The 11,042-nt window shown below is 54.1% G+C and overlaps 1 pseudogene; it reads right to left on the reverse strand.

The window, feature by feature from the left end:
• Positions 1-287: 287 nt before the first annotated feature.
• Positions 288-11,042, reverse strand: part of LOC103582877 — a 15,780-nt pseudogene continuing 5,025 nt past the window's right edge.

An 11,042-nucleotide genomic window follows, 5' to 3' on the forward strand; every position in this document is an offset into this window, starting at 1 on the left:
CTCCCTCCCCCTCCCCCTCATAAGGACACTAAGATCACATTTAGGGCCCACCCAGGGCCATCCCCCCATCTCAAGATCGTTCACATTATCACACCCACAAAGTCCTTTTGGCCACGTAAGGTCCCAGGTCCACAGGATCCGGGGACTGGGGCTGTGATGCAGCGTTCAGACTTGGGTGTCTTGAGTGAGATGTGAAGCAGAACTCAATGCCAGCACGTGGCATAAAAGTCCAGACCGAGGGACAGAGATGTGCATGGACACCATGGACAGAAGCTGCTGGAAGGCACGAGCTGGATGAGCTGCCGCTGAGGAGACGGAGGCCCTCCGGTGCGGCCTCTGGGAGCCAGCGCTGGGCGCCCAACGCCTCCACACGCTGAGGGGGCGACTCACCCTCATCCTGTGTCTGGTCCACAGGTGGGGGAGGGGAGGTGGCAGGGGGCCATCGAGGTATGCCGAACCCCCTCTCACTTCCCCCCTGTTTCCTCATCTGGTGGATTGAGAAAGGACAGTGTCCCAGTGCCCAGGGACAAATGCTGGCTGTCTCATCTGCTGCCAGGAGGCCCTGGAGGATGGCGTAGTCACTTGGGCTGCGTGACAAAGTGCCACTGACAGGGGGGCTCACAAACCACAGAAACATACTGCTCACAGCTCTGGAGTCTGGAAGACCAGGATAAAGGCATGGCAGATTCAGTGCCTCATGAGGACAGGCCTCCGGGCTCACAGATGGTGCCTCTCCCTGTGTCCTCATGAGGTGGAAGGGTGGAGGGTCTCTCTGAGGTCTCTTTATGAGGACACTCATCCCATGCATGAGGCCCCAACCTCATAACCTAATCACCTCCCAAAGGCCCCGCCTCCTGTCACCACCACCCTGGGGGTGAGGTTTCACCATGTGGATCTTGCGGGGACACAAGCATGCAGCCCGTAGCAGAAGACACCAGGAGTGCAGACCTCTGACAAGTGGTGACCAAGGGCAGGGTCTTCTCTGAGCCCCTCCAGGTATTCCTTCACCGACCCCTCACCACAGTCTCCATGACAAGTGCATTTTCACCCCTATTCTAATGGAGGAAACTGAGACATGGAGTTCTTACCCAAGGTCATGCAGAGAGTAAGAAGAGGGGCCAGACACACACAGAAGGGCTCTGCATGCAGCGTTGCTGTCCCAGTATTCAGTGCCACATTTTCATGGTGTATGCACATGTGTGTGTGATGTGCACATGTGTGTGCACGCCTGTGCATGTGCCTATGTGTGCATGTGTGTGTGTGAGCTGTGTGTTTGCAGATGTGTGGTGGGATGTGTGCAATGCATGTGCATGCATGCTTATGTGTGAGTGGTGCACGTATGCACGTTTTCCTCCACGTGGCCATCAGCCACTGTGTTTCCTGTCACTGTGGCTCTATATCCTTGTGTGGGCGTGATCTGCCATTGGCCCACGGCCCCTGCATCCTTTGACCTGAGGTGAATCCAGACTGCCAAGACAAAGAAACGGGACAGATGAAATGAACAAAGCATGTTTGTGGGAAGGCCAGGGGGCTGCATCAAAACCAGCTGACTACGGAGGGTGAGTGCAGGAAGGCACAGGGTCAGGGCAAGGGCAGGGCCTGCATCACTGGCTGTGTGGTGGATGCCTGGCCCCCAGGTCTGGGAGGCTGGGCTGTGGTGTGGACAATGGGGAGATGGGGGATGATTGGAGCATGTCCCTGCACAGGGCAGGTCCAGGGTGGGTCCTCTGTCCTATCTGGCAGCTATGGACATAGGATGGTGGCCGAGCTCCACCTGTCATGCTGGAGCTACTTCACCTGCCCGAGAGCCCTGGGGTCAGATGGGCTGGTGGCCTGAGGTGTGCAGAGGATGGGGAATAGAGGAGCAGAGGGGATGGTGGTCCTGTAGCCACAGGGCCAGGAGGGCCCGGGCAGTGTCTGCCATCCCCAGATGGCCCCACACATCCCTCCAGGCTCCCCTCAGCCCTGCCTCTGCCCGTCCTAGAATCCCAGGGCTGGCTCCAGCATGTCCCCTGGAGGGGCATCTTGCCCCACCTCCACCCCTGGACAGGGGACACTGGGCTGGGGGAGTCCCTGGCTGCCTGGGCTGGGAAATCTGCCTCCCCTTACCTTGATGAAGGTGATGAAGCCGCTGTAGAGCAGGGTGAGGAGGAAGAGGGCCACGAAGGTGGGGCAGGGTGGTCCAAAGGCCGCTCACGTCATCCAGGCCCGTGTAGTCATTGCTGTCCTCATCGTAGCTCTGAGGGATCTAGGAGGTCGTGGCCAGGCCTGGGGAAGAACAGGGTGGTGAGAGTGTCCACGGTCCTGGCGCCAGGGCTGCTCCTCCCCGTCCCTGCACCCCGGGTGGAGCCGATGTGGAGGGAGCATCTGCTCCAGGAGGCGTGTGTCCCACCAAGCTGCCTCCTCTCGCTCGTCTGTCCCCTGACAAGCACCTGCTCATGGCCTCCTCCTGGCCAGGCCCATGCTGGGCAGGGGGTTCAGACACGTCACTGCCCACGGTGGGGCGGACACACCTGAACCAGAGACCTCGTGAGTGATCAACTCAGCCCATGACAGGGATGCAGGGAGGGGCTTCAGCAGACCTAGACACGACAGCGGGGCTGGCCAGGGGCCCGGCCAGTGCAGGCCTTCCTCAGGAAGTGGCTACTGTGATGAAGCTTGGAGGATGGGACCGTGTTTGCCAGGCAGAGAGGAGGGAGCAGCGTTGCACACAGAAGGAGGCAGAGCTCTAAGCAGCACGCACTGTGCCGTGTACTGGGAGAGGGCATGACCCCAGGAGGGTGGGGGGAGCCAGGGGGTGTGGTGGGCGAGGAGGGGAGATCTGGGCAGGGTCCAGGCTACACCAGCGATTTTATCCTAACAGGGATAAGGAGCCTCAGAAGGACTTTAAGCAAGTGTATGTGATAACCAAGTTTGTACGTAGAAAAAGCCCCAGATGGAGATTGGGGAGGGGGACTGAGGCGAGAAGGGAGAGACTTGTGGTGTTCACGCCAAGGTTCACACACTTCCGTGGAAAGCTCACCCCAATCCGTGGTGGGAAGTGTCCTGGGCAGGGAGGAAGTGTGGACAGGAGTCATCACCAGTTCAACACGCACTCATGGGGGTTGTGCTGTGCGCTCAGCCAGAGCTGCTGAAAGTGGGTCTGTGGGTGGCGCTGGGTCAGGACCCGTCCCACAGGGCACAGGAAGTGAGTGCAGGAGTCGTGCGTGGGCTCTGGAAACGCCTGCAAGTGTTGAATCAATGGTGAAAAATCAGTGCATCTTCGTTTCTGTTCATTTCAGTTTTCTAGTTTTAATTATTATTATTTTTTTCCTGGAGTTGTTTCTGTGTGTCTTGTTCTTTCTTTTCTTATGTAAAACAGAGAGATTCCACTGAAATGCACAACCTAGTTAACAGGTGATGAGAGTCTTGAGTGCTGAGACTTCCCGTCCCCACATACTTACAGACCAAATATTGCAAAAATGAGTGTACAACAAAGGACAGATTTAGGGAGAAATATCCTTGGACTGTCAACGCCTCACCTGGGAGTGGAATAGTTGGAAAAATCTATATCCAGATGGAGAAGATCAGTGGAGGTGAAGAGCCAGGGAAGGGACCCGGCCCAGGGGAGGCCTCCTCGGGAGGTGCCAGCGCGCCTGTGAATGTGTAAGTCTCCCACCGTCCATTAGATTTTCTCTCTCTTTTCTCAAGTGCTGTAACTTGAGTGGATTGAAACACTGGGAGCGGGAATAGAGGAAGGTTCCAAAGCTCCTAATCATGGCGCAAGCTTTCTTCCTGCTGAAACAGCGACTGTGCTCAAGCTGCTTGACATCCAGTGTTAATAAAGCTGTGGCTCCAGGAAGAATGGGACATTTAGAAAAAAGCCACAGTCCTTTGCCACAGATAACTTGGGTGGTGAACAATCCAGGGGCTAGTCTGACCACTGAACACAAAGGCAGCTCATCACAGATGGGGCCCCATGCAGGAGGGGCCTCTGGCTCAGGCCTGGGGGTCAGGGAGGTCTTCCCAGGAGAATCTGGGAATGTGAACTGAGCGGAAGTCGTGGGATGAGGGGGGGAAGGTCTCAGGCAGGAGGAGCAGCCTGAGAATTGTAAGGGTGACAGTTGTTCTACCTGCACCTCCCACCCCCACAAGGCAGGCCAGGACAGTCAGCAGCCCACTGGGTGGCCTGGGAGACCCTGTTGGAGGGTCTGGAATCTTCCGTGAGGTGAAAGGGTAGCCATGAAAGAGTTTAGCTGGGGGTGACATGATCAGAATTGCTTTTAATTCCACCATCGCTATCAACAGGAGGTCTAATTCTATTTACTGTTTTTTATTTTGATTATGGGTGATGTTTTTCTGCTTCCTTGAATGTCTTGTGATTTTTGATTGTTGCTGGACACTGTGTACAAATGAATGGTGGGTCTTGGTGTAGAGTAGATGTGTCTATATTCTGCAGAGTGGGCAGACTCTCCTCTGCCGGGCAGACGGTGATCTGATTCTGATCAGGAGCTGAGCTGACCTGGGGCTGTGTTGCTCCTGGTCTTTAGTGCTTTGGGACTGGGTCTGAATCTTCCCTCTAGTGTGACTTTGGGGTGTAAGTGGGTCCTGTCTTTCCAGCTCTGCTCCCAGCTGCTGCTTATTCAGCAGAGGCCCTGAATGGAGAAGCAGCAGGTGGAGAGGATCATTTTGGCATTTGGGGACTTTCACTGACTTCTTCATGTCCCTTTTCTTTTTCGGAGGGCCCCTTCTGAAAGGGACCTTATCCAGAAAAAAACAACCATCTTTGGGGTAACTTAGACCAAGCAGAACATTTTTAGCCAGACCTTAACTTGGAAACTGAAAACTATCAATTTCTTGAGGTTAGCAGAAGAATTGAGAGACTGCTGGAAGAGGAAATCACTATGTTGCTTTATTTCAGAGGTGGGTGCACCTACAATTAAGGACTGAAACTGGGTTTTTTGTTTTTGTTATCAAAAGAAGAGATAAGAGAGAGGCAGACAGCCGAGCTGATTGTAAACGCCCCTCTTACTTAAAGGAAAACTGCATTCATGCTAATTAGAAATCCAAGTCAGGTATTCTTAGATGTCTGACTAAGGTTGTTATCCTTGCGCTCTCCCTAGGAGACAAGGACTCCAGCCTCGAGATAACATCAGGGACTCGAAGCTGACCACAGACTCTGTGACACTGAAGTTTCCGATCCATCACGGGACCCTAACATTTGACTCAGACCATCTGCTGCTCCCAGACCCTTCCTCCACTGTTTCTTAGAACAAAGACCCTCACCTCATCTTCCAGCCTCTTCCCCTTTACATACCCCAGAACAGGCATTGGGAGGCAGGATGATTTTATCTGAATAAACCTTCTAATCCTTGCACCAACGTCTGGACTTTGAGTCATTTGCTTAATGTGAGAGGGCAAACCGAGCCTGGTCTGTTGGTAACAATTCCTCTGCCCAGGATGGGAGCTGAGTGGCCGCCAGCCTCTCCTCACCTAGGAGTTTTGGTCAGTTAGACAGCTGTGAGTCCTCAGCTCTTTATGGCTTTAAATGAAAGTAGGATTTAAAACATTTATTTGGTGTTTTCCTTTTGTTATGGCATGAGTGACTTGCTTTCAGCATATCTACTTCCAATGGGGTGTGGGACCCAGATGTGTGTTTTAAAGATCACCCTGGCCACTGAACAAAGGGCGGGCTGGAAGTGACAGGGTTGGCAGTGGAGAGACCAGCAGGGTGGGGTCTGGGGGCTTATGATCATCTGGGCCACAAACCAGTGCAGGGTCAGTGGAGAGAAACAGGAAGATTCATGGTGTTCAGGAGATGGAGTGTCACTGGGCCAAGATGGTGACAGATGGGGGTGAGGTCCCCTGGATTAAGTTTGTGGGACCAAGCAGATGCAGCTGCCTCTTGAGGTGAGGGGCAGACCCAGGGCTGAGAGCAGGGCAGGGCGGGCCCAGGTGGGGCAACCATCCTGCAGTTATGTCTGTAAAGGTGATGATGACCACCAGTGCCAGGCCGCCTGAGTGTGTTGCGTGTGTCACCTTCCTTGAGGCTGACTCTTGAACCAAGAGGGAGTGACCTGTGGAGGCCTTGAGAGGAGGGAGGTGGGTGAAGGGATAACTGGGAGTCCTTTGAGGAAAGCAACCAGGACCCCTGGAGGGAGCCAAGCCACAAGTGAAGGGGGCTGGCTGGGATGGCTGTGATTCAGCCAGGTGTGGGAGCCTGTTGCAGGGTGCAGAGGCTGCCTGAGCCTGGGGGTGTGTAGGGAGTTCTCTCCTCCCCAACATGGCCTGGGAGGGGCCCATGAGATGCAGGTGCCACACTCAGAAAGCCCCCACAGCATGGCCTGGGATGACCTGAGGGAGGGTCAGTGAGAAGAGTGGCTTCCTGAGGAGAACTTTCCCCCTGCTCACTTCCAGGGCTTCGGGGACCCCCAGCCTCTCCACCCATTGCTTCACTCAGGGCCTCTGCTGGGTAAGCAGCATTGGGAGCAGAGCTGGCAAGATAGGTCCTGCCTAGACCCCAAAGCCACACTGGAGGGAAGGGCCCAACCCAGTCCCAAAACACTTAAGGCCAGGAGCTAACTCTGCTGCCACCCAGCCCCAGCCCAGCTCAGCTCCTGATCAGAATTCGATCATCGTCTGTCTGGCAGAGGAGAGTTTGTGTCCACTCTGCACCAAATAGACACATCTACTCTACTCCAAGACCCACCATTCATTTGTGCACAGTGTGCAGGAATGGCCAGCTGAACCTTGAGCCAGGGCTGGCAGGCGGTTGGCAGCAGGCCCTGGCCCAGCCTCCTGCAGCATCTACAGCTTGAACCAATCTCCAGGATGCAAGACCCTGGGAGGTGGACAGAGCCTGGCATTCCCAGGACCCAAGTGAGAGATGTGGCTGGTTTGGACCAAGTCTCTGGCAGCCTCTGTGTCCATGCTGGACACAGGACTCACTCCTAAATGTTAGCGGCCACTACATAGCACCAGGGCATGGGGCAACACAAAGACAAGGTGAGGCAATGCTGGTGCTAGGGAGCTGCAGCCCCTCACATGCTCACGCACACCTCCTTCACACATGTGCATGCCCCTCCCCACCACAGATGCTCACACGTGTCTTCTGCTCATACGTGCATGACCCTGCCCGCCCCACACATGCTGACACATGCCTCCTGTGCACACATGCATGCCTCTGTCCACCTCACACACTCAAACATGCTTCCTGCACACTCATGCGTGACTCTGCTCCCCACACATATTTACACACTGCTACACACATGTGATCACCCCTGCCACTCCACACGTGCTCATTACCACCTCCTGTGCACACATGCACATGCCTGCCCCCTCCATGCACCCACCTGCCTCCTACACACACACTCATGCACACGTCCTGCATGTATACATATGCCCTGGCACTGAGCCCAGCCCTCACTGTGGGTGTCTCTGGAGATCCCTCTGGCTCCCCGAGGTGCCTACTGTGATCTTGGATGGTCAGATGTCTCTGGAAGACAGTAATCAGGGGTGACCACACACACATTCACCCAAGGGGAGGTTCCTGCCCTGCACCCAGCAATGGAGAAGGTCTTGACGGGAAATGGCCACTCGTCGGGGCCTGGCCAGAGGCAACACCCACTTCCCACCCTGCATCAGCCAGCCTGGCTGGCACACAGTGTGGATGGTGAGGACAGAGATTGGGAGAAGACACCCAAAGCCCACAAACAGGGGAAAGCATGCACTATGTGCCGGGGCAGGCAGGTGGAGTTGGGGCCCTCTGATGCAGTCCCCCAGGTCCCCACCCAGGACAGAACTCGGATCTTTGAGTCTGGCTCCTGACACTGTGCTCCTCCCAGCCTTGTGCCAGCTGTGACTCACAGCCAGCATCCAGGCTCCTGCTGGTGTTGAGCAGTGTCCGGGTGGCCTAGTGGCCAGCCATGCATGTGTACGTGGCTGGCCCTGGAGTGCAGCAGGCCAGGATGCACAGGACACTCCAGGTCTGGAAGGTGGTATTCTCAGGCTGCAGGACCGTGGCGGTGGCAGAGCAGGAAGGGTCCACCTGGAGCTGGCCCTCTAGTCACTTCAGGGGTATGTTTGGGGACCAGAAGCCGGACCCCCCACACAGGAGCCAGAGGGCTGCCTCAGGAGAGGTGGACGTGGTCGGGACGTGGATGGAGAGGCTGCTGGGAGCCTGCGCACCTGCAGGAGGAGGTGAAGAGAGGCCTGTCATGCTCTGGCCACCACAGGCATCGAGGGAGAAGCCAGCTGGCTGGGAAGGGTGGCAGCCTCCTCCCCTTCTCATCTCTTCATGGAAGGAGAGGACCAGGTGCTGCTGGGCCCCAGCCGGGCACAGGCAGGGCTGGGGTAGGACGTGGGGATGGGCAGGGTAGGACATGGCAGCCCTGGAGTCCTGGCCTCACCGTGTTCTCTTAGCTCTGTCAACACCTTGGGGGAGAGGAGGCTGTGCTTGCTCAGTGTGCAGGTGACGGGGTCCCTGCATCCCACGTTGGCCTGGGCAGGGTCAGGTGGCTGCTCCAGCTCTGGGAGCCATTGTCATGCTGCTCCCATGGCTCCTCCTTCATGCCCCGGGTCAGGGGCTTCCCAGCTACCTCCTAGCTCAGGCGGGTCTTCTGCAGGTCTTCACCCACCAGGAAGCAGGTGAATGTGGCTTCGTCCTGGAGCCACAGGTGCTGTTGGGAGGGGTAGATGTGGGGATGGTGGGTGTGGCTGGGACCCTCTGTCAGGAGAAAGAGTGATGGCCAGTGGGCAGGGTCACCCAGTGCCCTTGCATGCCATGGCATGGCCTCAGGGCACGCAGGGCTGTCCCTGCACGATGGGGGGCAGACACTACCACTGGGGGTCACAGAGCTCAGTGAGCAGAGGCCTGTTGTTCTTGGTCACTGTTGGGCCCCCAGGACTTCCTGCTCTCTCCTGAGCAGATGTGGCCCCTGCTGAATCCATAGCACTGTGCTCCCTGTGGGCCGATGTGCAGGTGGCTTTCCTCAGGGACTCCAGGTCCCTTCCCTTCCCACCCCTCCCACTCTGTGCCCTGACAGGCTGACTGGTCACTGGGTTTTCTGTCTTCCTGGCTTCTGGGGAGGGGGAGGTGGGTGAGGGTGGGCTGGGGCTCCTCCCCACTCCTGCTGAGGTACATCTGGTCACACTGTGCCCTCCTGGAGATTCAGAGGCTGCTCACAGAGCTCTGGGACCCTCTGTCAACCTGCCTCCTACCCTGGGTGCAGCACCAGTCGTCTGGGGGTCCTGAGAGTGCCCTCACCCTTAATAGTCACTTCCTCAGTGCTCCCGAAGTGCACCTTCTGGTCCTGCTGGGGACCCAGACTATACTCTTGGAGGGTCTTACTGGTCACGAGTTTCTAAGTGTTCAAGGACCATCCAAATAACAGGCGCTTCTACAGCTCAGGGTGCTGATGAGCGATAGGTGGTTGGGCCACAGGTTTGCAATGCACCAGAGGTCAGCAAAGCTGAGGGCTCTGTCACCTCCCTCCTCTTCCTCCTCCTCCCCATCTTCTCCCTTGTCTCTCTCTGCTTTTCTTTTTAAAATTTCTCTAACGGACAAAAATAGTACATTTATCATGTGCCACATGTTGTTCTGAAATAAGTACACACATTGGTTTTTGTATGAGAACACTTAACATCCACAGTTTTAAATACAATACGTTGTTTATAACTCTGTTGATACGTTTTATACAATATTATCATGTTATACAGTAGATCTCTCAAATTTATTGCTTGCGCCTAACAGAAACTTTGTATCCTTTGACCAACATCTCCCCAGTCCCCTCACCCCCTTCCCCCAGCCTCTGGCAACCACCATTGCGCTCTCTACTTCCATGAGACTGATCTTCAGATTCCACCTATGAGTGAGATCATGCGGTATTTGTCTTTCTGTGTCTGCCTTGTTTTACTTAATGTGATATCTTGCAGGTTCAGCCGTGTTGCAAATGGCATAATTTCCTTCTTTTTAAGGGCCAAATAGTATTCATTGCTTCTATATTCCACATTATCCTTATCCATTCACCCACTGATGGACACTTCCTTTGATTCCATATCTTGGCTATCACGAATAATCCTGCGATAAAAGTGGACGTAAAGATAACTGTTCTTCATACTAATTTTATTCCTTTGGACACGTACCCACTGGTGGGATTGCTGATCTTACGGTAGTTCTATTTTTCTTTTTCTCTTTTTTACTGCTTTCTCTAACAGGCAGTTCTGTTTACAATGTTTTGAGGAACCTCTGCACCGTTTCCCAAAAGGTCTGCACTAGTCTACTCTCCCCCAACACTGTGCAGGGAATCTCTTTCCTCCACATCCTCGCCACCACTGGTTTTCTTTCATCTTTTGACAACAGCCATTCCACTTGGAGTGAGATGATATCTCATCATTGCTTTGATTTGCATTTCCCTGATGATTAGTGTTGATGAGCATTTTTTTCACTTGTCTATTGGTCCTATGCATGTCTTCTTTTCAGAAATGTCTATTCAGATCCTTTGCTCATTTTGAAGTCAGGTATTTGTCTTCTTACTATTGAGGAATTTTTTTGGAGTTTCTTATACAAAGGGACTTCAAAAAATTTGTGGAAATATGGAATTAAAAGATAAAAATAAAAAATATAAACTTTAATTCTCAACATAATAATCTCCATCAAGTTCAAGACACTTCTGTAAGTGATGACAGCAGCCATTTAGTTCATCCTGAAAGAACTGAAGGTACTAGGAGTTTAATCATGTCAACGCAATCTTTTACGTAATATTAATGGGAAAAAAATGCATGCCCTGTGAAGATTTTTTAAGATTAGAAAACAAAAAGAATTCAGAAGGAGCCAAATCAGGACTGTAAGGTGGATGCCTAGTGATTCCCCTTCAACACTCTCACAAAGTTGACCTTGTTTGATGAGAGGGATGAGCAGGAGCTTTGTCGGGGTGGAAAAGGACTCTCTGGTGAAGCTTTCCTGGGTGCTTTTCTGCTTCAGCTTTGGCTTTCTGTTGGGCTACGCCCGGGCCGCCAGCCATTTTGGGAAAGTACTTCAGCCATTTTGAACTTGCTTCGGGCTG

The sequence above is a fragment of the Galeopterus variegatus genome, unplaced genomic scaffold (assembly GCF_000696425.1).
Source record: "Galeopterus variegatus unplaced genomic scaffold, G_variegatus-3.0.2 Scaffold18315, whole genome shotgun sequence".
Lineage (NCBI taxonomy): Eukaryota > Metazoa > Chordata > Mammalia > Dermoptera > Cynocephalidae > Galeopterus > Galeopterus variegatus.